We start from the raw sequence: 26,591 nt of genomic DNA, 5'->3' as shown, positions 1-26,591 counted from the left end.
TGCACCTGCGAACACAAAGTTCCAGGTCTGCATCTATCCCAGGCCACCAAACGTGTGACCTGGCAATTACCTACATCATGACAATGCCCGGGTGCTCATTGTGAAGTTCTCTGATAAACACCTCTCTGCCCATCTGGGGCATGACTACTTGGTTTCCCCACAGCAGGCAATTGGCCTGAATCGAGAGTTCATCCTTGCGCCTATGAAATGGTTTAAATTCCTCAGGGCATGCCCCGTACGTGGCTGCCCAGTCCCCATTTAGGACACATTTCTGAACTAAAGACAGTAGCGGGTCTTTATTTGTCCAGACTTTAATCTGACGTGCTGTCACAGGTGAGCCTTCGCTTTCAAAACTTCAACAGCCATGACCATCTCAGCATCATTTTCGGTTGCCCCCTCAGTGGTGGCTAGTGGGAGCCTGCTGAGTGCATCGGCGCAGTTTTCAGTGCCCAGTCTGTGCTGAATTGTGTAGTATAGGCAGCTAATGTAAGTGCCCACCTCAGTATGTGGGCCGATGCATTCGCATTTATGGCCTTGTTGTCGGCCAAAAGGAACGTTAGGGGTTTGTGATCTGTCTCCAGCTCAAATTTCCTGCCAAACAGGTACTGGTGCATTTTTTTTACTGTATATACACATGCTAGCGCTTCCTTTTCTACCCTCTCGTAGCCCCTTTCTGCCTGGGACAGACTTCTGGAGGCATAAGCTACCGGCTGTAACTGACCATTGGCATTCACATGCTGCAACACACATCCGACCCCATAGGACGACGCATCGCATGTTCGAACAAGTTTCTTACATGGGTCATATAACGTTAACAGTTTGTTGGAGCATAACAAGTTGTGTGCTCTATCAAAAGCCCTTTCCTGGCTGTCCCCGCAGACCCAATCGCGACCATTGCGTAGGAGCACGTGTAGCAGCTCCAACAGCGTGCTCAATTTGGGAAGAAAGTTACCAAAATAGTTCAGGAGCCCCAGGAACGAGCTCAGCTTCGTCGTGTTATGGGGTCTGGGTGCTCTCTGGATCGCTTCCGTTTTGGACGCAGTAGGTCTGATCCCTTCTGCTGCTACCCTCATCCCCAGGAATTCTACCTCTGGAGCTAAGAAGACGCACTTCGCCTTTTTCAGTCGCAGCCCTCCTCCAGGTTGTGGAGGTGTTCTTCAGTATCGCGCTCCGTGATGCGGATGTCGTCTAGAAAAACCACCGTCCTTGGAATCGACTTGAGGAGGCTTTCCATATTTCGCTGAAAGATCGCGGCAGCCGAACGAATCGCGAACGGACATCTGTTATACTCAAACAACCCCTTGTGTTTCGTGATGGTGGTCAGCTTCTTCGACTCACTCGCCAGCTCCTGGGTCATGTAAGCTGAGGTTAGGTCCAATTTTGAAAAAAGTTTGCCACCGGACAGCGTCGCAAAGAGGTCCTCCGCTCTCGGTAGCGGGTACTGGTCTTGGAGTGACAGCCGATTGATGGTGGCCTTGTAATCGCCACATATCCTGACCAAACCATCTGCCTTTCGCACCAGCATGATTGGGCTCGCCCAGTCACTGAATTTAACTGGCGAGATGATGCCTTCCCTCAGCAGGCGGTCCAATTCGCATTCTATCTTTTCCTGCATCACGTACGGCACCGCTCTAGCCTTGTGGTGTACTGGCCTGGCGTCCAGGTTCATGTGGATCACTACCTTGGCCCCCATGAAAGTGCCGATGCCGGGTTGAAATAATGAGTCAAATTTGTCCAGGACCTGTGAGCATGATACTCGCTCCACAGAAGAAATTGCATTGACATCGCCCCATTTATGTTCATGACAACAAGCCAACTTCTCCCCAGTAGTGCGGGACCATCCCCCGGGGCAATCCAGAGTGGCAACCTGTTCTCCGAATCTTTGTGGGTCACGACTACCGTGGTGCTGCCTAGCACCGGAATGATCTCCTTTGTATATGTCTGTAGCTGTGCGTCAACTGGCAATAATTTTGGCCTCCTGGCTTTGGACACCCACAACCTTTCGAACTGTTTGATACTCATCAGGGACTGGCTGGCCCCCGTGTCTAGCTCCATTAATACTGGGATGTCATTGAGAAGCACCTTCATCATTATCGGTGGCGTCCTGGTATATGAACTGTATATGGGCTCCATAGGAACTCGCTGAACTTCAGCTTCCAGCGATTTCCCCCAGTGTTCATTTGGCCTCGTAGGGCTTACATCAGGCCCGTCCTCCTCGTACATCAACCTGGCTGCAGGCTTCCTGCACATACGCGCTAAGTGAACGCTGACTTTGCAGTTTCTGCAGGTATATTGCTGATACCTGCAAGCTCTGGCTGGGTGTTTGCCTCCACACCTCCAGCATGAGCTGGAGGCCCCATTGTTGGAAACAAAAGGTCCATTACCAGTCGATTATCTCTGACTGTCTCCGTGACTGTCCTTAAGCGCACTATTAACAGGTGTTGATGGCCCCATTACTGGCCGCATTGTCCATTGTGATGGCATGAATCACCATTCAGCTAGCCATTGTCTCTGTTGAATTCCCTCTTTGGGTTCGACTACATGCTGGGGCATGTCCGATTGCCCTTGTCTGCCGAGTGAACTGCGTTGACTCCCTGGTCGTTTGCTGCATTTGAGCCAAGATTTTTGTCATATATCATTCTGGTCTCTTCATCCCCTGAGATAAATGTCTGGGCTATTAGGGCTGCTGCTTCCAAGGTCAAGTCTTTGGTCGCAATCAGTTTCCTGAAAACCCCAGCGTGCCCGATGCCCTCAATAAAAAATCTCACAGCATCTCCGCTCTGCATGCATCTGGGAACTTACATAGGCTCGCCAGTCGCCGGAGATCTGCCACGAAGTCTGGAACGCTTTGCCCTTCTCGCCGCCGGTGCGTGTAAAACCGGTGTCTCGCCATGTACATGCTGCTCGCCGGTTTAAGGTGTTCCCCGATCAACTTACTGAGCTCTTCGAATGTCTTGTCCGGGGGCTACTCTGGCGGTAGAAGGTCCTTCATCAGGGAGTACCTTCTGGATCCACAAACCGTCAGGAGATGAGCCCTGCATTTGTCGGCCGAATCCTGTCCCAACCATTCCTTAGTGACAAAACTTTGCTGTAGTCTCGCAATAAAGTCGTCCCAATCATCATCAACACAGTACCTCTCTTCTGTGCTGCTAGTGGCCATGCTCACGTGGTTTAAATCCCAGTTTCTCGTCGCCAATTATATGTCCTTACTATACAGTATAAATGCACACGAGGCCCATACTTGAGAGAAGGTCACTTTGTGACCAGTAACCTTTATTACCAAGACCTCAAGTGATGAAGGTGGATGGAGCTTCCCCTTTTATACCTGAAATTCCAGGTTAGGAGTGTCTCCCACAAGTTCACCCCTTATGGTCAATTTTCTCAAGGTGTACAACTTAGGTCAGCTTATACATGGGTTACAATGATAGTTGAATACATGTCAACCATCGAGCACTTGAAGAATCTGGAAGAGCTTCTAAGTCGGCTAGATCGCTTGGGACACAGGTTGAAATGCTTGAAGTGTGTTTTCCTGGCGCCAGAGGTCGAGGTCTTGGGAAGAAGAATCGCAGCAGATGGCATCAGACCCACCAACGCCAAGACGGAGGCCATCAAGAATGCGTCGAGACCACAGAACGTGACGGAGCTGCGGTCATTCCTGGGACTCCTCAACTATTTTGGTAATTTCCTACCAGGGTTAAGCACCTTGCTAGAACCCCGACATGTGCTACTGCGCAAAGGAGATGACTGGGTATGCGGGAATTCACAAGAGGCTGCCTTTGAGAAAGCCAGAAATCTGTTATGTTCAAACAAACTGCTTGTTGTGTATAACCCATGTAAATGATTAGTGCTAGCTTGCGATGCGTCGCCATATGGGGTCGAGTGTGTGTTACAACCACAGTCAAGGGAACGGGCTTGGCAGAATCAGCGGGGAAAGAAGACGCTGTTGAGCTTGGAACCGACTTTAGCAGGCTAACGAATCGAGGATTTTGCAACCAGTCGCTTATGCGTCCAGTAGCCTGTCCAAGGCCGAAAGGGCCTACAGCATGATTGAAAAAGAAGCTCTGGCGTGCGTTTACGGGGTGAAAAAAATGCACCAGTATTTGTTTGGTCTCAAGTTTGAGCTTGAAACTGACCATAAGCCGCTCATATCGCTGTTCTCAGAGAGCAAAGGATTAACATCAATGCCTCTGCCCACATCCAAAGATGGGTGCTCACGCTGTCGGCATACAACTATGTAATCCACCACAGACCGGGCACAGAGAACTGCGCTGATGCCCTCAGTCGGCTATCATTGCCCACCAACGGGGTGGAAATGGCACAGTCTGCGGACTTGCTCATGGTGATGGATGCATTCGAAATCGAAAAGTCGCCCGTTATGGCCCGCCAGATCAGGACCTGGACCAGCCAGCATCCTTTACTCTCCCTGGTAAAAAACTGTGTCCTCCATGGGAGCTGGTCCAGCGTCCCAGCAGAGATGCATGAAGAGATCAAGCCGTTCCACGGGTGCAAAGACAAAATGTCTTTACAGTCGGACTGTTTTTAGTGGGATAATCGCATGGTCTTGCCCAAGAAAGGCAGAGCACCCACCCAGGCATTGTAATGATGATAGCCATAGCTAGATCCCATGTGTGGTGGCCCGGCATTGACTCTGATTTAGAGTTATGCGTGCGCCAGTGCAACACTTGCTCTCAACTGAGCAATGCACCCAGAGAGGCACCGCTAGGTTTGTGGTCGTGGCTCTCCAAACCGTGGTCTAGGATCCATGTTGACTATGCGGGCCCATTTCTAGGCAAAATGTTCTTGGTTGTTGTGATGCTTATCAAAATCGATTGAATGTGTAATAATGTCTGTAAGCATGTCCACCGCCACCATCGAAAGCCTACGAGCCATGTTTGCCACACACGGCCTGCCTGATGTCCTAGTCAGCAACAATGTGTCATTCAAGGAATTCATGACCCGCAATGGGATCAAGCATGTCACATCTGCCTCGTTCAAGCCCACATCCAATGGCCAGGCAGAATGGGCAATTCAAACCATCAAGCAAAGCTTGAAACGCGTGTCGGAAAGCTTCCTGCAGACCTGACTATACCGAGTTCTGCTCAGCTACCGCACCAGACCCCATTCACTCACCGGGGTTCCCCCAGCTGAGCTGCTCATGAAAAGGGCGCTCAAAACAAGGCTCTCTCTTGTCGACCCTGATTTCCATGATCATGTTGAGGGCAGGCGGCATCAACAAAGCATGTACCATGATCGCGCAAACTTGCCACGCGATATTGAAGTCAATGATGCTGTGTTTATACTCAATTATGGACATGGTCCCAAATGGCTCACTGGCACGGTCATAGCCAAAGAAGGGAGTAGGGTGTTTCAGGTCAAATTGGACAATGGTCTAACGTACAGAAAGCATTTGGACCAAACCAAATTGCGGTTCACCAATGGCTACGAGCAACCTGAAGAGGACACCACCAACTTCGACCATCCAACACACACACAAATGGCAACCGACATCATGGTTGATCACGAAGCCGAACTCACCATCCTCAGCAGTCCGGCAAGGCCAGCTGCCCAGCAGCCCAGTGGAGAACCAACCAACTCACCTACACCTGCATTTGTACCGAGATGATCAACAAGGGAGCAAAAAGTCCCAGATCATCTCACCCTGTAAATAAGTGTACTATTGACTTTACGAGGGAGTGATGTTATGTATTTAACCCATGGCAACCTGTATCACAGCACGACCAAAGGGCCTACCTGTTGGAGTCCCAAGGGATCCCAGCATCCCTTGGGAGCACTGTATATAAGCAGGCCTCCCACGCTGTACCTGCACTCTGGAGTCTAATTAAAGGAGCTAAGGTCACACTTACTCATTGCATACAGTACTCAGTTTCATGCTTTATTGTGAGCATAATACATTCCGTGTGCCTTCTTAACCACCTTATCTACCTGGCCTGCTACTTTCACGGATCTGTGGACATGCACTCCAAAGTCCCTTTGTTCCTCTACACTTCTCATTATCCTACCATTTAATGTGTATTATCTTTCCTTATTAGCCCTCTCTAACAGCATTACCTTACACTTCTCTGGATTAAATTCCATTTGCCACTGTTCTACCCACCTGACCAGTTGATTGATATCTTCCTGCAGTCTGCAGCTTTCTTCTTCATTATCAACCACACAGCCGATTTTAGTATCATCTGCAAACTTCTTAAACATACCCACTATATTCAAGTCTAGATCATTGATATATACCACAAAAAGCAAGGGACCTAGTACTGAGCCCTGTGGAACCCCACTGGAAACATCCTTCCAGTCGCAAAAACACCCATCAACCATTACCCTTTGCTTCCTGCCTCCGAGCCAATTTTGGATCCAACTTGTCACTTTGCCCTGGATTCCATGGGCTTTTACTTTTGTGACCAGTCTGCCATGTGGGACCTTATCAAAAGTTTTGCTAAAATCCATGTATACTACATCATACGCTTTGCCTTCATTGACCCTCCTGGTTACCGCCTCGAAAAATTCAATCAAGTTAGTCAGACACGACCTTCATTTAACAAATTTGTGCTGACTGTCCTTGATTAATCCGTGTCTTTCTAAGTGAAGATTTATCCTGTCCTTCAGGATTTTTTCCAATAATTTTCCCATCACTGAGGTTTGACTGACTGGCTTGTAATTTCTTGGTATATCCCTTTCTCCCTTCTTAAACAAAGGTACCACATTAGCAGTCCTCCGGTCCTCTGGCACATTTCATCTGGGCCTGGGGACTTATCAACTTTCAAAGCTGCTAAACCCCTTAATACCTCCTCTCTCACTATGTTTATTTCATCTAATATTTCACACTCCTCCTTCTCGATAGCTGTGTCTGCATTGCCCCTCTCTTTTGTGAAAAAAGACGCAAAGTATTCATTAAGAACCATATCTACATAGAACATAAGAACATAAGAACATAAGAATTAGGAACAGGAGTAGGCCATCTAGCCCCTCGAGCCTGCTCTGCCATTCAAAAAGATCATGGCTGATCTGGCCGTGGACTCAGCTCCACTTACCCGCCCGCTCCCCGTAACCCTTAATTCCCTTATTGGTTAAGAATCTATCTATCTGTGATTTGAATACATTCAATGAGCTAGCCTCAACTGCTTCCTTGGGCAGAGAATTCCACAGATTCACAACCCTCTGGGAGAAGAAATTCCTTCTCAACTCGGTTTTAAATTGGCTCCCCCGTATTTTGAGGCTGTGCCCCCTAGTTCTAGTCTCCCCGACCAGTGGAAAGAACCTCTCTGCCTCTATCTTGTCTATCCCTTTCATAATTTTAAATGTTTCCATAAGATCACCCCTCATCCTTCTGAACACCAACGAATAAAGACCCAGTCTATTTAATCTATCATCATAAGGTAACAACCTCATCTCCGGAATCAGCCTAGTGAATCGACTCTGTATATCCTTCCTTAAGTAAGGTGACCAAAACTGCACGCAGTACTCCAGGTGCGGCCTCACCAATACCCTGTACAATTGCAGCAGGACCTCCCTGCTTTTATACTCTATCCCTCTCGCAATGAAGGCCAACATTACATTCGCCTACCTGATTACCTGCTGCACCTGCAAACTAACTTTTTGGGATTCATGCACAAGGACCCCCAGGTCCCTCTGCACTTCAGCATGTTGTAATTTCTCCCCATTCAAATAATATTCCCTTTTACTGTTTTTTTCCCCCAAGGTGGATGACCTCACACTTTCCGACATTGTATTCCATCTGCCAAACCTTAGCCCATCCGCTTAACCTATCTAAATCTCTTTGCAGCCTCTCTGTGTCCTCTACACAACCCACTTTCCCACTAATCTTTGTGTCATCTGCAAATTTTGTTACACTACACTCTGTCCCCTCTTCCAGGTCATCTATATATATTGTAAACAGTTGTGGTCCAAGCACCGATCCCTGTGGCACACCACTAACCACCGATTTCCAACCTGAAAAGGACCCATTTATCCCGACTCTCTGCTTTCTGTTAGCCAGCCAATTTTCTATCCATGCTAATACATTTCCTCTGACTCCGCGTACCTTTATCTTCTGCAGTAACCTTTTGTGTGGCACCTTATCGAATGCCTTTTGGAAATCTAAATACACCACATCCATCGGTACACCTCTATCCACCATGCTCGTTATATCCTCAAAGAATTACAGTAAATTAGTTGAACATGATTTCCCCTTCATGAATCCATATTGCGTCTGCTTGATTGCACTATTCCTATCTAGCTGTCCCGCTATTTCTTCCTTAATGATAGCTTCAAGCATTTTCCCCACTACAGATGTTAAACTAACCGGTCTATAGTTACCTGCCTTTTGTCTGCCCCCCTTTTTTAAACAGAGGCGTTACATTAGCTGCTTTCCAATCCGCTGGTACCTCCACAGAGTCCAGAGAATTTTGGTAGATTATAACGAATGCATCTGCTATAACTTCCGCCATCTCTTTTAATACCCTGGGATTGTCTCAAGGTCCTCCCTTCCCACATTCCTGTGACCAGCAATTTTTGGCATGGTTTTTGTGTCTTCCACTGTGAAGACCGAAGCAAAATAATTGTTTAAGGTCTCAGCCATTTCCACATTTCCCATTATTAAATCCCCCTTCTCATCTTCTAAGGGACCAACATTTACTTTAGTCACTCTTTTTCGTTTTATATATCGGTAAAAGCTTTTACAATCTGTTTTTATGTTTTGCGCAAGTTTACTTTCGTAATCTATCTTTCCTTTCTTTATTGCTTTCTTAGTCATTCTTTGCTGTCGTTTAAAATTTTCCCAATCTTCTAGTTTCCCACTAACCTTGGCCACCTTATACGCATTGGTTTTTAATTTGATACTCTCCTTTATTTCCTCGGTTATCCACGGCTGGTTATCCCTTCTCTTACCGCCCTTCTTTTTCACTGGAATATATTTTTGTTGAGCATTATGAAAGAGCTCCTTAAAAGTCCTCCACTGTTCCTCAATTGTGCCACCGTTTAGTCTGTGCTCCCAGTCTACTTTAGCTAACTCAGCCCTCATCCCACTGTAGTCCCCTTTGTTTAAGCATAGTTTGAGACACTACTTCCTCACCCTCAATCTGTAATATAAATTCAACCATACTGTGATCACTCATTCCGAGAGGATCTTTTACTCGGAGATCGGTTATTATTCCTGTCTCATTACACAGGACCAGATCTAAGATAGCTTGCTCCCTTGTAGGTTCTGTAACATACTGTTCTAAGAAACAATCCCGTATGCATTCTATGAATTCCTCCTGAAGGCTACCCCGTGCAATTTGATTTGACCAATTGATATGTAAGTTAAAATCCCCCATGATTACTGCCGTTCCTTTTTCACATGCCTCTATTATTCACTTGATTATTGTCCGCCACACCGTGAAGTTATTATTTGGGGGCCTATAAACTACGCCCACCAGTGACGTTTTCCCCTTACTATCTCTAATCTCCACCCACAATGATTCAACATTTTGTTCATTGGAGCCAACATCGTCTCTCACAACTGCCCTGATATCATCCTTTATTAACAGAGCTACCCCACCTCCTTTCCCTTCTTGTCTATCCTTCCGAATTGTCAGATACCCCTGTATGTTTAATTCCCAGTCTTGGCCACCGTGCAACCACGTTTCTGTAATGGCCACCAAATCATACCCATTTGTAATGATTTGTGCCGTCGACTCATTTACTTTATTTCGAATGCTGCTTGCATTTAGGTAGAGTGTTTTAATACTAGTTTTTAAACCATTTTTTTTAGTTTTGACCCCTCCTGCAGCCCCTTTATATTCATGCATATTGTCCCTTCCTATCACCTTGTAGTTTACACTTACCCCAATGCTATTCTGCTCTGTTGCCTCCGCCTCCACACACAGATTACCCTCATGGCCCCTAATAGGCCCATAACTGAGAACATTAAAAAAAAATAGATATATGATTTAATACTAAATGGAAAATGTGGGATGGTAGAGGTGAGGCCTACAAGAGGCCCAGCAGTCGGAGGGAGCAGTGGGAGTTCATTGAGGAGGCGGAACGGGATGTTGGTGAGGCCTACAAGAGGCCCAGCAGTTGGAGGGAGCAGCGGGAGTTCATCGAGGAGGCGGAGTGGGACGTTGGTGAGGCCTACAAAAGGCCAGCCAGTGCATCTGCAGCAGGGAGGCAAAAAAGAAGTAGAAAGAAATCAAATGGTGACTTCACAGCCAAGGGGTAAGTGATTGGCTGGTAATTGGTAAGTAATTTTTCTTTTTCTTTTCTATATCAGTAAGTAACCTTTAGCATTGTTGTTGCCAATTTAAGTTTATCTAGGGGTTAAGTCATGGCAGGACAGCTCGGACACGTGGTATGCTCCTCCTGTACTATGTGGGAAGTCAGGGACGCTTCCGGTGTCCCTGACGACTACGTGTGCAGGAAGTGCATCCACCTGCAGCTCCTGATGGACTGCATTGTGGCACTGGAGCTGCGGGTGGATTTACTCTGGAGCGTCCACGATGCTGAGAATGACGTGAATAGCATGTTTAGTGAGTTGGTCTTACCGCAAGTAAAGGGTACACAGCCAGATAGGGAATGGATGACCAACAGGAAGAGCAGTGCAAGGAAGGTAGTGCAGGGGTCCCCTGCGGTCATCCCCCTGCAAAACAGATACACCGCTTTGGGTACTGTTGAGGGGGATGACTCTTCAGGGGAGGGCAGCAGCAGCCAAGTCCATGGCAACAGGGGTGGCTCTGTTGCACAGGAGGGCAGGGAAAAGAGTGGGAGAGCTATAGTGATAGGGGACTCTATTGTAAGGGGAATAGATAGGTGTTTCTGCAGCCGCAAAAGAGACTGCAGGATGGTATGTTGCCTCCCTGGTGCAAGGGTCAACGATATCTCGGGGCAGCTGCAGCGCATTCTGGAGGGGGATGGTGAACAGCTGTTGTAGTACATATAGGTACCAACGATATAGGTAAAAAACGGGATAAGGTCCTGCAAGCTGAATTTAGGGAGCTAGGAGCTAAATTAAAAAGTAGGACCTCAAAAGTAGTAATCTCAGGATTGCTACCAGTGCCACGTGCTAGTCAGAGTAAGAATCGCAGGATAGCTCAGATGAATACGTGGCTTGAGGAGTGGTGCACAAGGGAGGGATTCAAATTCCTGGGACATTGGAACCCGTTCTGGGGGAGGTGGGACCAGTACAAACCAGGGTCTGCACCTGGGCAGGACCGGAACCAATGTCCTAGGGGGACTGTTTGCTAGTGCTGTTGGGGAGGAGTTAAACGAATATGGCAGGGGGATGGGAACCTATGCAGGGAGACAGAGGGAAGTAGAATGGGGACAGAAGCAAATGATAGAAAGAAGAAAAATAAAAGTGGAGGGCAGAGAAACCTAAGGCAAAAAGCAAAAAGGGCCACACTACACCAAAATTCTAAAAGGGCAAAGTGTGTTAGAAAGACAAGTCTGAAGGCTCTGTGGCTCAATGCGGAATAAGGTGGACGAATTTACTGCGCAGATAGCAGTTAACGTGTATGATGTAATTGGCATCACGGAGACATGGCTCCAGAGTGACCAAGGCTGGGAACTCAACATCCAGGGGTATTCAACATTTAGGAAGGATAGACAGAAAGGAAAAGGAGGCAGGGTGGCATTGCTGGTTAAAGAGGAAATTAATGTAATAGTAAGAAAGGACATTAGCTTGGATGATGCGGAATCAGTATGGGTGGAACTACGAAATACCAAGGGGCAGAAAACGCTAGTGGGAGTTGTGTACAGACTACCAAACAGTAGTAGTAAGGTTGGGGACAGCATCAAACAAGAAATTAGGGATGCATGCAATAAAGGTACAGCAGTTATCATGGGTGACTTTAATCTACATATTGATTGGACGAACCAAACTGGTAGCAATGCGGTGGAGGAAGATTTCCTGGAGTGTATTAGGGATGGTTTTCTCGATCAATATTTTGAGGAACCAACTAGGGAGCTGGCCATCCTAGACTGGGTGATGTGTAATGAGAAAGGACTAATTAGCAATCTTGTTGTGCGAGGCCCCTTGGGGAGAGTGACCTTAACATGGTAGAATTCTTTATTAAGATGGAGAGTGACACAGTTAATTCAGAAACTAGGGTCCTGAACTTAAGGATAGGTAACTTCGATGATTTGAGGTGTGAATTGGCTAGAATAGACTGACAAATTATACTTAAAGGGTTGATGGTGGATAGGCAATGGCAAACATTTAAAGATCACATGGATGAACTTCAGCAATTGTACATCCTTGTCTGCAGTAAAAATAAAATGGGAAGGTGGCTCAACCATGGCTAACAAGGAAAATTAAGGATAGTGTAAAATCCAAGAAAGAGGCATATAAATTGGCCAGAAAAAGCAACAAACCTGAGGACTGGGAAAATTTATAATTCAGCAGAGGAGGACAAAGGGTTTAATTAAGAGGGGGCAAATAGAGTACGAGAATAAGCTTGCCGGGAACATAAAAACTGACTGCAAAAGCTTCTATAGATATGTGAAAAGAAAAAGATTAGTGAAGACAAACGTAGGTCCCTTTGCTGTTGGATTCAGGTGAATTTATAATGGGGAACAAAGAAATGGCAGACCAATTGAACAAATACTTTTGTTCTGTCTTCACGAAGGAAGACACAAATAACCTTCTGGAAGTACTAGGTGACTGAGTGTCTATTGAGAAGGAGGAACTGAAGGATATCCTAATTAGGCGGGAAATTGTGTTAGCCATATTGGTGGGATTGATGGCCAATAAATCGCTTGGATCTGATAGTCTGCATCCCAGAGTACTTAAGGAAGTGGCCCTAGAAATAATGGATGCATTGGTGATCATTTTCCAACAGTCTATCGATTCTGGATCAGTTCCTATGGACTGGAGGGTAGCTAATGTAACACCACTTTTTAAAAAGGGAGGGAGAGAGAAAGCGGGTAATTATAGACAGGTTAGCCTGACATCAGTAGTGCGGAAAATGTTGGAATCAATTATTAAGGATGAAATAGCAGCGCTTTTGGAAAGCAGTGACAGGATCGGTTCAAGTCAGCATGGATTTATGAAGGGGAAATTGTCATTTATGTAATCTCTATGTAACACCACTGCAATACTGTATATACTTAAGCAATGCACACCTTGACCACAGGGGATGAACTTGTGGGAGACACTCCTACCTGGTCATCCAAGTATATAAAGGGAGGTCCCACGCAAGGTCATCACTTCTTGGTCCTGTGAATAAAGGTTAAGGTCATAGAGTGATCTTGTCCAAAGAATGTGCCTCGTGTGCGTTTTGTGCCATTGAGTAAGGACGTTACATTGGCAACGAGAAACAGGAATCAACGACCCACGAAAATGGCCACCGGTAGCACAGAGGAATGGTACTGTGTTGGTGAGGACTGGGACAATTTCATTGAGATGCTCCAGCAAAGCTTTGTCATGAAAGAATGGCTGGGAGATGCAGTGGCCGACAAGCGAAGGGCACATCTGCTGACCAGCTGCAGACCTAAGACTTATGCGCTCATGAAGGACCTACTAGCACCCGCAAAGCCAGCGGAAAAAACCTTTGAAGAGCTCAGCAAACTAATCGGTGAGCACCTCAAACCAGCGAGCAGCATACACATGGCCCGACACAGATTCTATAACCACCGATGTCGTGAAGGACAGAGCATACCGGACTTCGTTGCTGACCTCCGGCGTTTGGCCAGCCTCTGTAAGTTCACAGACGCCTGCAGGGGGGAGATGTTAAGGGATTTCTTTATTGAGGGCATTAGTCATGCGGGGATTTTCCGAAAGTTAATCGAGACCAAGGACTTGACTTTGAAAGTGGCGGTGTTGATGGCTCAGACTTTCATGGCGGGGGAGGAGGAAACCAAAATAATATACGCGCGCAATTCTGCCTCCAATGCGGCGGGGGATCAGGGAGTCAATATCATAAACGCGACTCAGAGCCCCGCAGGCATGCAAGGGCAGTTCAACACACCCCAAGCAGCAATAGACCCCAGAGCAGGTTTTCAACAGAGACAATGGCAGGCTGAACGGTCATTTACGGCATCACAGTGGACAATGCAGTATGGGATGGGGCCATTGACATCCACTCAGGGTACTCAAGGGCAGTCAAAGGGGCAATCAACGAGGAATGCCGGATCATAGCTCCTTTGTTCACAACAATGGGAATCTCAGCTCATGCTGGATATGTGGGGGCAAGCACTTTGCCAGGAATTGCAGGTTTCAACAATTTATCTGCAGAAATTGCAACCTCAGTGGCCATTTAGCTCGAATGTGCAGGAAGCCTGTAACCAGGCTAATTTACGAGGCGGATGGACCAGAAGAGGGGTCTGTGATGCAGGATGACTCTTGGGGCATATCAAGGGACGCTGAAGTTCAGCGGGTTCATGTGGCAAACATTCACAGTTCATATACCAAAACGCCACCAATGACGATGAAGGTTTTATTAAACGGCATCTCTGTACGCATGGAGCGGGACACGGGGGCCAGCCAGTCACTCATGAGCGTTCAACAATTCGAAAAGCTATGGCCACAAAAAGCCAGTAGTCCCAAACTAGAACGCATTGAGACACAATTACGGACGTATACCAAAGAAATTATCCCAGTACTAGGCAGTGCAATGTTGGCAGTCACACACAATGGATTGTCCCGGGCAATGGTCCCGCACTGTTGGGAAGGAGCTGGTTAGCTGAGATGAACTGGAAATGAGGGGATGTGCACGCAATGTCATCTGAGGAGCGAAGTTTGTGCTCACAAGTCCTACAACAATTTGAGTCACTACTCCAACCTGGCGTCGGGACGTTCAAAGGTACCAAAGTAGTGATACGCATCACCCAGGATGCCAGACCAGTGCACCACAAAGCCAGAGTGGTGCCGTATGTGATGTACGATAAAATTGAGAGCGAATTGGACTGTTTGCTGAGCGAGGGCATCATCTCGCCCATGGAATTCAGCGACTGGGCAAGCCCCATCATTCCCGTCCTAAAAACGGATGGTTCTGTCAGGATCTGTGGCGACTACAAGGCCACTATCAATCGGGTGTCCCTACAAGACCAATACCCGCTCCCGAGAACGGAGGATCTTTTCGCCACGCTGGCAGGCGACAAGCTGTTTACCAAGTTGGATCTCACTTCAGCCTACATGACCCAAGAACTGGCCGACGAATCTAAACTTCTGACCACCATCACTACGCACAAGGGACTGTTCGTTTACAACAGGTGTCCGTTTGGCATTCGATCAGCGGCCGCGATTTTTCAAAGAAACATGGAAAGCCTGCTCAAATCCATTCCTGGAACAATCGTATTTCAGGACGACATCCTCATCACGGGTTGTGACACCGAGGAACAACTCCACAACCTGGAGGAGGTGCTACGCCGACTGGACCGTCTAAATGTATGTTTTTGGCTCCTGAGGTTGAGTTCCTGAGCAGGAGGTTTGCTGCAGATGGGATTCGGCCCACCGAATCCAAAACAGGCGGTTCGACGAGCACCCAGGCCCTGCAACACATCGGAGTTGCGTTCATTTCTGGGACTCTTGAACTATTTCGGGAACTTTCTGCCGAACTTAAGCACGTTGTTGGAGCCACTTCACGTGCTCCTGCATAAGGGTTATGATTGATTTTGGGGGGACTGTCAAGAACGGGCTTTCAATCGTGCGTGGAACCTACTTTGTTCAAATAAGTTATTGACCCTGTACGACCCCTGTAAAAAATTGGTTCTGACATTGGATGCATCGTCCTATGGGGTCAGGTGTGTGTTGCAGCAGAGTAATGCTGAGGGCCAACTACAACCTGTGGCTTATGCTTACAGGTCGCTCTCTTAAGCAGAACGGGGGATATGGGATGGTTGAGAAGAAGGCACTCGCGTGTGTCTATGGTGTAAAAATAATGCATCAGTACCTTTTTGGCAGGAGGTTCAAATTAGAAATGGACCACAAGCCATTAACATCTCTGTTGTCAGACAGCAAGGCTGTCAATGCTAACGCGTCAGCCCGCATACACTACTCCATCTGGCACTGGCCCGCTTATGACTACTCCATCTGGCACTGGCCCGGCACTGAAAATTGCGCTGACGCACTCAGCAGGCTTCCACTGGCCACCACCGAGGGGGCAGCGGAACAAAGCGCTGAGATGGTCATGGCCGTTGATGCCTTTGACAGCGGAGGCTCCCCCATCACAGCCCGCCAGATCAAAATCTGGACAAACAGAGATCCCCTCCTATCTCTGATTAAGAAATGTGTCCTGACTGGGGATTGGGCGCCCGCACACAGAGTATGCCCTGAGGAGGTCAGACCGTTTCACAGGCGGATGGATGAGCTCTCCATCCAAGCTGACTGCCTACTATGGGGCAACCGGGTAGTCATGCCCCAGAGGGGCAGGGAGGCATTCATCAGGGAACTCCACAGTGAGCATCCAGGCATCGTTCTGATGAAGGCCATTGCCCGGTCACATGTTTGGTGGCCAGGAATTGATTCAGACCTGGAACACTGTGTTCGCAGTTGCACGACATGTGCCCAGCTGGGTAATGCCCCCAGGGAGGCCCCGCTCAGCCCATGGCCCTGGCCCACCAGGCTATGGTCACGTAATCATGCAGACTATGCGGGTCCGTTCATGGGACAACATGTTTCTCATTGTGGTAGATGCGTACTATAATGGATCGAGTGCATCATTTTGAATTCGTGCACGACATCCACCACTGTGGAGAGTCTACGTGCAATATTTGCAACCCACGGCTTGCCGGACATCCTTGTTCGCGATAATGGCCCATGTTTCACGAGCAAATAGATGTTAACAAATATGATGTGATCGGGATTATGGAGACGTGGCTCCAGGATGATCAGGGCTGGGAACTTAACATCCAGGGGTATTCAACATTCAGGAAAGATAGAATAAAAGGAAAAGGAGGTGGGGTAGCATTGCTGGTTAAAGAGGAGATTAATACAATAGTTAGGAAGGACATTAGCTTGGATGATGTGGAATCTATATGGGTAGAGCTGCAAAACACCAAAGGGCAAAAAACGTTAGTGGGAGTTGTGTACAGACCTCCAAACAGTAGTAGTGATGTTGGGGAGGGCATCAAACAGGAAATTAGGGGTGCATGCAATAAAGGTGCAGCAGTTATAATGGGTGACTTTAATATGCACATAGATTGGGCTAGCCAAACTGGAAGCAATACGATGGAGGAGGATTTCCTGGAGTGCATAAGGGATGGTTTTCTTGACCAATATGTCGAGGAACCAACTAGGGGGGAGGCCATCTTAGACTGGGTGTTGTGTAATGAGAGAGGATTAATTAGCAATCTTGTTGTGCGAGGCCCCTTGGGGAAGAGTGACCATAATATGGTGGAATTCTGCATTAGGATGGAGAATGAAACAGTTAATTCAGAGACCATGGTCCAGAACTTAAAGAAGGGTAACTTTGAAGGTATGAGGCGTGAATTGGCTAGGATAGATTGGCGAATTATACTTAAGGGGTTGACTGTGGATGGGCAATGGCAGATATTTAGAGACCGCATGGATGAAATACAACAATTGTACATTCCTGTCTGGCGTAAAAATAAAAAAGGGAAGGTGGCTCAACCGTGGCTATCACGGGAAATCAGGGATAGTATTAAAGCCAAGGAAGTGGCATACAAATTGGCCAGAAATAGCAGCGAACCCGGGGACTGGGAGAAATTTAGAACTCAGCAGAGGAGGACAAAGGGTTTGATTAGGGCAGGGAAAATGGAGTACGAGAAGAAGCTTGCAGGGAGCATTAAGACGGATTGCAAAAGTTTCTATAGATATGTAAAGAGAAAAAGGTTAGTAAAGACAAACGTAGGTCCCCTGCAATCAGAATCAGAGGAAGTCATAACGGGGAACAAAGAAATGGCAGACCAATTGAACAAGTACTTTGGTTCGGTATTCACTAAGGAGGACACAAACAACCTTCCGGATATAAAAGGGGTCGGAGGGTCTAGTAAGAAGGAGGAACTGAGGGAAATCCTTATTAGTCGGGAAATTGTGTTGGGGAAATTGATGGGATTGAAGGCCGATAAATCCCCAGGGCCTGATGGACTGCATCCCAGAGTACTTAAGGAGGTGGCCTTGGAAGTAGCGGATGCATTGACAGTCATTTTCCAACATTCCATTGACTCTGGATCAGTTCCTATCGAGTGGAGGGTAGCCAATGTAACCCCACTTTTTAAAAAAGGAGGGAGAGAGAAAACAGGGAATTATAGACCGGTCAGCCTGACATCGGTAGTGGGTAAAATGATGGAATCAATTATTAAGGATGTCATAGCAGCGCATTTGGAAAGAGGTGACATGATAGGTCCAAGTCAGCATGGATTTGTGAAAGGGAAATCATGCTTGACAAATCTTCTGGAATTTTTTGAGGATGTTTCCAGTAGAGTGGACAAGGGAGAACCAGTTGATGTGGTATATTTGGACTTTCAGAAGGCTTTCGACAAGGTCCCACACAAGAGATTAATGTGCAAAGTTAAAGCACATGGGATTGGGGGTAGTGTGCTGACATGGATTGAGAACTGGTTGTCAGACAGGAAGCAAAGAGTAGGAGTAAATGGGGACTTTTCAAAATGGCAGGCAGTGACTAGTGGGGTACCGCAAGGTTCTGTGCTGGGGCCTCAGTTGTTTACACTGTACATTAATGATTTAGACGAGGGGATTAAATGTAGTATCTCCAAATTTGTGGATGACACTAAGTTGGGTGGCAGCGTGAGCTGCGAGGAGGATGCTACGAGGTTGCAGAGTGACTTGGATAGGTTAGGTGAGTGGGCAAATGCATGGCAGATGAAGTATAATGTGGATAAATATGAGGTTATCCACTTGGTGGTAAAAACAGAGAGACAGACTATTATCTGAATGGTGACAGATTAGGAAAAGGAGAGGTGCAACGAGACCTGGGTGTCATGGTACATCAGTCATTGAAGGTTGGCATGCAGGTACAGCAGGCGGTTAAGAAAGCAAATGACATGTTGGCCTTCATAGCGAGGGGATTTGAGTACAGGGGCAGGGAGGTGTTACTACAGTTGTACAGGGCCTTGGTGAGGCCACACCTAGAGTATTGTGTACAGTTTTGGTCTCCTAACCTGAGGGAGGACATTCTTGCTATTGAGTGGGTGCAGCGAAGGTTCACCAGACTGATTCCCGGGATGGCGGGACTGACATATCAAGAAAGACTGGATCAACTGGGCTTGTATTCACTGGAGTTCAGAAGAATGAGAGGGGATCTCATAGAAACGTTTATAATGCTGACGGGTTTAGACAGGTTAGATGCAGGAAGAATGTTCCCAATGTTGGGGAAGTCCAGAACCAGGGTCACAGTCTAAGGATAAGGGGTAAGCCATTTAGGACCGAGATGAGGAGAAACTTCTTCACCCAGAGAGTGGTGAACCTGTGGAATTCTCTACCACAGAAAGTTGTTGAGGCCAATTCAGTAAATATATTCAAAAGGGAGTTAGATGAAGTCCTTACTACTAGGGGGATCAATGGGTATGGCGAGAAAGCAGGAAGGGGGTACTGAAGTTGTATGTTCAGCCATGAACTCATTGAATGGCGGTGCAGGCTAGAAGGGCCGAATGGCCTACTCCTGCACCTATTTTTCTATGTTTCTATGTTTCTTCCACGAATTCCGGAATTTCATGTCGGGTTATGGCATCAACCATGTCAGGACAGCACCGTTCAAGCCGGCCTCCAATGGCCAGGCGGAACGTGCGGTCCAAATCATTAAACAAGGCATGCTCAGGATTCAAGGACCCTCCCTTCAATGCCGCCTATCGTGCCTCCTGCTGGCCTATAGGTCCCGACCGCACTCGCTCACGGGGGTCCCACCTGCTGAGCTACATATGAAATGAACACTCAAAACTCGGTTGTCCCTCATTCACCCAGTCCTGACCGACATAGTTGAGGGCAAGCGCCAGTTCCAAAATGAGTACTATGACCGAAACTCAAGGGGGAGATGTATAGAAATAAATGACCCCGTATTTGTCCTCAATCATGCCACGGGACCCAAATGGCTTGAGGGTACTGTAATAGACAAAGAGGTCATCGTGGTTAAACTTCACAATGGGAAGCTATGCAGTAAGCATCTGGACCAAGTAAAAAAAAGATTCAGCATAGACACTGAGGAACCCGAGGAAGATCATGAGATGGCCAGTGAACGAGCAACAAGAACATTCAGCAGCATGCACAGTGCCGGCGGTCAGCCCGGACAGGCCGGAATCACCACAGGTGACAGATACTCACGCCAAGGCTCAACAACCAGAGCCCCAACTGCGGCGCTCCACGAGGGAGTGCAGATCACCTGAAAGACTTAACCTATGATCCCAATAAGACTTTGAGGTGGGGTGGAGAACAGGTGATGTCATGTATGTAACCTTTATGTAACACCACTGCAATACTGTATATACTTAAGCAATGCACACCTTGACCATAGGGGGTGAACTTGTGAGAGACACTCCTTACCTGGTCATCCAGGTATATAAAGGGAGGTCCCACGCAGTGTCATCACTTCTTGGTCCTGTGAATAAAGGTTCAGGTCATAGAGTGACTTTGTCCATAGAATGTGCCTCGTGTGGGTTTTGTGCCATTGAGTAAGGACTTTACAGAAATCATGCTTGACAAATCTTCTGGAATTTTTGAGGATGTAACTCGTAGAGTGGACAAGGGAGAACCAGTGGATGAGGTGTATTTGGACTTTCAAAAGGCTTTTGACAAGGTCCCACACAAGAGATTGGTGTGCAAAATCACAGCACATGGTATTGGGGTAATAAACTGACGTGGATAGAGAACTGGTTGGCAGACAGGAAGCAGTGAGTCGGGATAAACAGGTCCTTTTCAAAATGGCAGGCAGGGCTCAGTGTTGGGACCCCAGCTCTTTACAATATACATCAATGATTTTGATGAAGGAATTGAGTGTAATATCTCCAAGTTTGCAGATGACACTCAACTGGGAGGCGGTGTGAGCTGTGAGGGGGACGCTAAGAGGCTGCAGGGTGACTTGGACAGGTTAGGTGAGTGAGCAAATGCATGGCAGATGCAGTATAATGTGGATAAATGTGATGTTATCCACTTTGGGGGCAAAAACGCGAAGACAGAATATTATCTGAATGGCGGCAGATTAGGAAAAGGGGAGGTGCAACGAGATCTGGGTGTCATGGTTCATCAGTCATTGAAAGTTGGCATGCAGGTACAGCAGGCGGTGAAGAAGGCAAATGGTATGTTGGCCTTCATAGCTTGGGAATTTGAGTATGGGAGCAGGGAGGTCTTACTGCAGTTGTACAGGGCCTTGGTGAGGCCTCACCTGGAATATTGTGTTCAGTTTTGGTCTCCTAATCTGAGGAAGGACATTCTTGCTACTATTGAGGGAGTGCAGCGTAGGTTCACCAGACTGATTCCAGGGATGGCAGGACTGACATATGAGGAGAGACTGGATCAACTGGGCCTTTATACACTGGAGTTTAGAAGGATGAGAGGGGATCTCATAGAAACATATAAGATTCTGACAGGACGGGACAGGTTAGATGCGGGTAGAATGTACCCGATGTTGGGGAAGTCCAGAACCAGGGGACACAGTCTTAGGATAAGGGGTAAGCCATTTAGGACTGAGATAAGGAGAAACTTCTTGACTCAGAGAGTTTGTTAACCTGTGGAATTACCTGCCACAGAGAGTTGTTCATGCCAGTTCACTGGATATATTCAAGAGGGAGTTAGATATGGCCCCTACGGCTAAAGGGATCAAGGGGTATAGAGAGAAAGCAGGAAAGGGGTACTGAGGGAATGATCAGCCATGATCTTATCGAATGGTGGTGCAGGCTCGAAGGGCCGAATGGCCTACTCCTGCACCTATTTTCTTTGTTTCTGTGTTTCTATGTATTACTTTCAAGGCAGCAACAGCCATAGGATGAAGAATGCAATATTAGTTAGTTATTCTGGAAGAATCTGCTTGATTGTCATCCCTGCCACTGATCTCAATATCCAACTCCACCATTATCAGAGTACTCTAGCTGCAGTATGCAACTCACCAAGTTTACTTCAACAGTAGCTCCCTTGTCTACCACCAGGAAAAACAAAACTTCAGTGGGTTGGCATCAGGAGCTTAGCTATTCGTCAAGAAATGGACAATTAAAAAATTAAATCCAATTTAAGTTTAATCAGAAGTAAAACTAACTGGGTATTTTAAAACTATAGTAGCAACTTTTAAAATTATATTGCAGGTATTAACAGTGTCAGTGAAGTTTTTGCAAAAATCCTTCAAATGCATCTAGCTTTATTGAGTTTGAAGGATGTACAAGAATTAAATTTTATGTCACAAGTTCTGTTCTTGATTTATTGAATATTTTATTGTTAAACTTTTGAATTGAGATTACAGTTTTGATTCACAGTTACTTTGTGTAAAATGTATTAATTGACCTTTTGTCTACTTCATACCATCATTTAAGAACATAAGGAATAGGAACAGGAGTAGGCCATATGGCCCCTCGGGCCTGCTCCGCCATTTAACAAGATCATGACTGATCTGATCATGGACCCAGCTCCACTTCCCCGCCCGCTCCCCATAACCCCTTATCCCCTTATCGTTTAAGAAACTGTCTATTTCTGTCTTAAATTTATTCAATGTCTCAGCTTCCACAAATCCACAATCCTCTGAGAGAAGAAATTTCTCCTCATCTCAGTTTTAAATGGGCGGCCCCTTATTCTAAGATTATGCCCTCTAGTTCTAGTCTCCCCCATCAGTGGAAACATCCTTTCTTCATCCACCTTGTCAAGCCCCCTCATAATCTTATATGTTTCGATAAGATCACCTCTTATTCTTCTGAATTCCAATGAGTAGAGGCCCAACCTACTCAACCTTTCCTCATAAGTCAACCCCATCATCCCCGGAATCAACCTAGTGAACCTTCTCTGAACTGTCTCCAAAGCAAGTATATCCTTTCGTAAATATGGAAACCAAAACTGCACGCAGTATTCCATGTGTGGCCTCACCAAGACCCTTATATAGCTGTAGCAAGACTTCCCTGCTTTTATACTCCATCCCCTTTGCAATAAAGGCCAATATACCATTGGCCTTCCTGATCACTTGCTGTACCTGCATACTAACCTTTTGTGTTTCATGCACAAGTACCCCCAGGTCCCGCTGTACTGCGGCACTTTGCAATCGTTCTCCATTTAAATAATAACTTGCTCTTTGATTGTTTCTGCCAAAGTGCATGACCTCACACTTTCCAACATTATACTGCATCTGCCAAATTTTTGCCCACTCACTTAGCCTGTTTATGTCCTTTTGCAGATTTTTTATGTCCTCTTCACACATTGCTTTTCCTCCCATCTTTGTATCATCAGCAAACTTGGCTATGTCACACTCAATCCCTTCTTCCAAGTCGTTTATATAGATTGTAAATAGTTGGGGTCCCAGCACTGATCCCTGCGGCACCCCACTAATCACTGGATACCAACCAGAGAATGAACCATTTATCCCGACTCTCTGTTTTCTGTTAGTTAGCCAATCCTCTATCCATGTTAATATATTACCCCCAACCCCGTGATCTTTTATCTTGTGCAGTAACCTTTTATGTGGCACCTTGTCAAATGCCTTCTGGAAGTCCAAATACACCACATCCACTGGTTCCCCTTTATCCACCCTGTTCGCTACATCTTCAAAGAACTCCAGCAAATTTGTCAAACATGACTTCACCTTGATAAATCCATGCTGACTCTGCCTGAACGAATTTTGCTTTTCCAAATGTCCTGCTACTGCTTCTTTAATAATGGACTCCAACATTTTCCCAACCACAGATGTTAGGCTAACTGGTCTATAGTTTCCTGCTTTTTGTCTGCCTCCTTTTTTAAATAGAGGCGTCACATTTGCAGTTTTCCAATCTGCTGGGACCTCCCCAGGATCCAGGGAATTTTGGTAAATTACAACCAATGCATCCACAATCCCTGCCGCTACTTCTCTTAAGATCCGAGGGTGCAAGCCATCAGGTCCAGGGGATTTATCTGCCTTTAGTCCCATTATCTTACCGAGTACCATCTCCTTAGTGATTGTGATTGTGTTAAGTTCCTCTCCCCTATAGCCCCTAGACTATCCACTGTCGGAATATTGTTAGTGTCCTCTACCATAAAGATTGATACAAAGTATTTGTTCAGAGTTTCTGCCATCTCCATGTTCCCCATTACTAATTCCCCAGTCTCGTCCTCTAAGGGACCAACTGTTAAGTATGGAAGAACTCCACAAGACTGAGTACTGTGAGCTAAAACTGATTTGACCTTAGTCTCTTTAATACAACTCCAGAGTGCCTAAGCAACATGGCAGACAACCTTTTATACTCCCTTACACGAGGTGTGCAGGTGACCCTTGGGCTTCCAACAGTTGCGTCCTCTGGTGGCAAGTCTTACACAGTTACCACGTTTACATACATAACACCAACATTTACTTTAGCCACCCGTTTCCCTTTTATATACCTATAGAAACTCTTGCTATCTGTTTTTATATTTTGTGCTCGTTTACTTTCACAGTCTATCTTCCCTTTCTTAATCATTTTTTTAGTCGTTCTTTGCTTGCTTTTAAAAGCTTCCCAGTCTTCTGTCCTCCCACTAGTTTTGGCCACTTTGTATGCCCTTGTTTTTAATTGGATACTGTCCTTTATTTCTTTAGTTAGCCATGGATGGCTATCTTTTCTCTTATACCCTTTCCTACTCACTGGAATATATTTTTCTTGAGAGTTGTGAAATATCTCCTTAAATGTACACCACTGTTCATCAACCTTACACTTTAATCTATTTTCCCATTCCACTTTACCCAACCCTGCCCTCATACCTTCTTAGTCTCCTTTATTTAAGCTTAGTACGCTGGTTAGAGATCTAACTTTCTCACCCTCCATTTGAATTTGAAATTCAATCATGCTATGATCACTCATTCCAAGGGGATCCTTTACTAGGAGATTGTTTATTAATCCTGTCTCATTACACAGGACCAGATCTAAGACAGCTTGCCCCCTGGTTGGTTCTTTATGTACTGTTCAAGGAACCTGTCTCTTACCCACTCTATGAACTTCTCCTCAAGGCTACCCTGACCAAGACGTCCAGCTCTGGCCCTGGAAGGGCTGGCTGCAGACTGGGCCGCATCCTCCTTGGCGCCTTCGGTTGAAATTGGCTGGAGCGATTCCATGGTTGGCAGCAATGGCGGAGTGACAGGTCTGGGCTCAGGACTGCTGTGATCCTGAGAGACCACATCAGGATCCTGGTCCGATGAGCCTGCGCCACTCCCCCGGGGCAGCACCACACCATTCCCACTAATCTGCTGGAGCACAGATCGGTGAGGTGGCATGATATCGGAAGGTCCCCCGTGGACCATGGTGGCCAGCTGTGATGACAGCAGTCAGATCTCACGTGGCATCCAACTGAGACTGCATGAGAGCAGAGACAGTCTCGATGTCACCAGAGATGACAGCAGTAAGATGCTCTGTGGCCTGTTTCCCAGAGTGCATGAGAGCATTCCAAGCTTCAAAGGCCGTGGCCATCCTCTCCAAAGCAGCACTCAGACATTTATTCCCTTGCACCTGTGCTGTAATGGCAGCTGCCACATCGCCCACGACATGCGGCATCATAGCTGGATCCGCACGGTTACTCTGGGAGTCCACCATCATCTGCACACTAGCAATGATGGGCTCCATGGTTTGCTTAGAGCTATCCACAATGTGGGAGGCAGACTCCTCCACACTCCTGACCACTTGTGACAGGATCTCGGGCACCCTTGCCATTGCCCCCAACATCTGGGTATGCATGGCCTCCACCCTTCTTCCATAAGCCCCAACATCGATGGGTTCGTCTGAGTCTTCTGCAGCAGAACTCACGTACGAACTCGGCCCCCGGAGAGATGTCACCCGAGATTGCCTTTGCCCTTGACCATGCTGCAGCCCGCTAGGCCCCGGTACAACACCCCTCTGCTATCTCTAACTGTCCCAACCGTGCACTCCCAGTATCTGAGCTGGCGCGTGCAAGTATAGGAAGCAATGACACGGTGCTGGCAGCAGTGTCCCCCTCTTCCTCATCGGACATGCTGCCAATATCTGCACTTGGTTCAAGAGTTTTGTCCTGATGGTGGCTCGCACTCGCCTTGAGGGTCTCTGTCTCGCTCTGGCTCACAATCTGGGTCTCATCTGCAATCATAAATGGCATAAGGGGTCCCTTCAGGGTGAGGTAGGGTATTGCACCATGCAGCCAGCAACTTGCACACAATCATAAGCAATTGATTGGTAGGCGCACGCACATTCAGGGAGAGATGGCATTAAAGGAGGGCCTTCACTTACCGATGCTGCCCCCAGTGGGATCCACATGGCAGGCGGCCACAGGGAAGGAAACATGTGGGCCCACTAGCCGCTGCAACCTTTCTTCATTATGAGTGAGCTGCTGGATAGCTGGCTCGCCCCCAGCAGTCCTCTGTTGCTCCAAACAGTTGTGAGATACCTTGGCCTGCAAAGTAAAGAAGGGTTGCTGAGTAGCAGTGTCATGAGCCCTCGGCAATTAGTGCAAGTGTGTGTCCATTACATGCAGGTGTAACTCTGACATGAAAGGGAGCCTCCATTGTGAGTACGCACACATATAT

Source organism: Pristiophorus japonicus, chromosome 5 (assembly GCF_044704955.1).
Source record: "Pristiophorus japonicus isolate sPriJap1 chromosome 5, sPriJap1.hap1, whole genome shotgun sequence".
Classification (NCBI taxonomy): Eukaryota; Metazoa; Chordata; class Chondrichthyes; family Pristiophoridae; genus Pristiophorus; species Pristiophorus japonicus.
The sequence above is the reverse complement of the archived record's forward strand: the minus strand, read 5'-3'. Positions refer to the sequence as shown.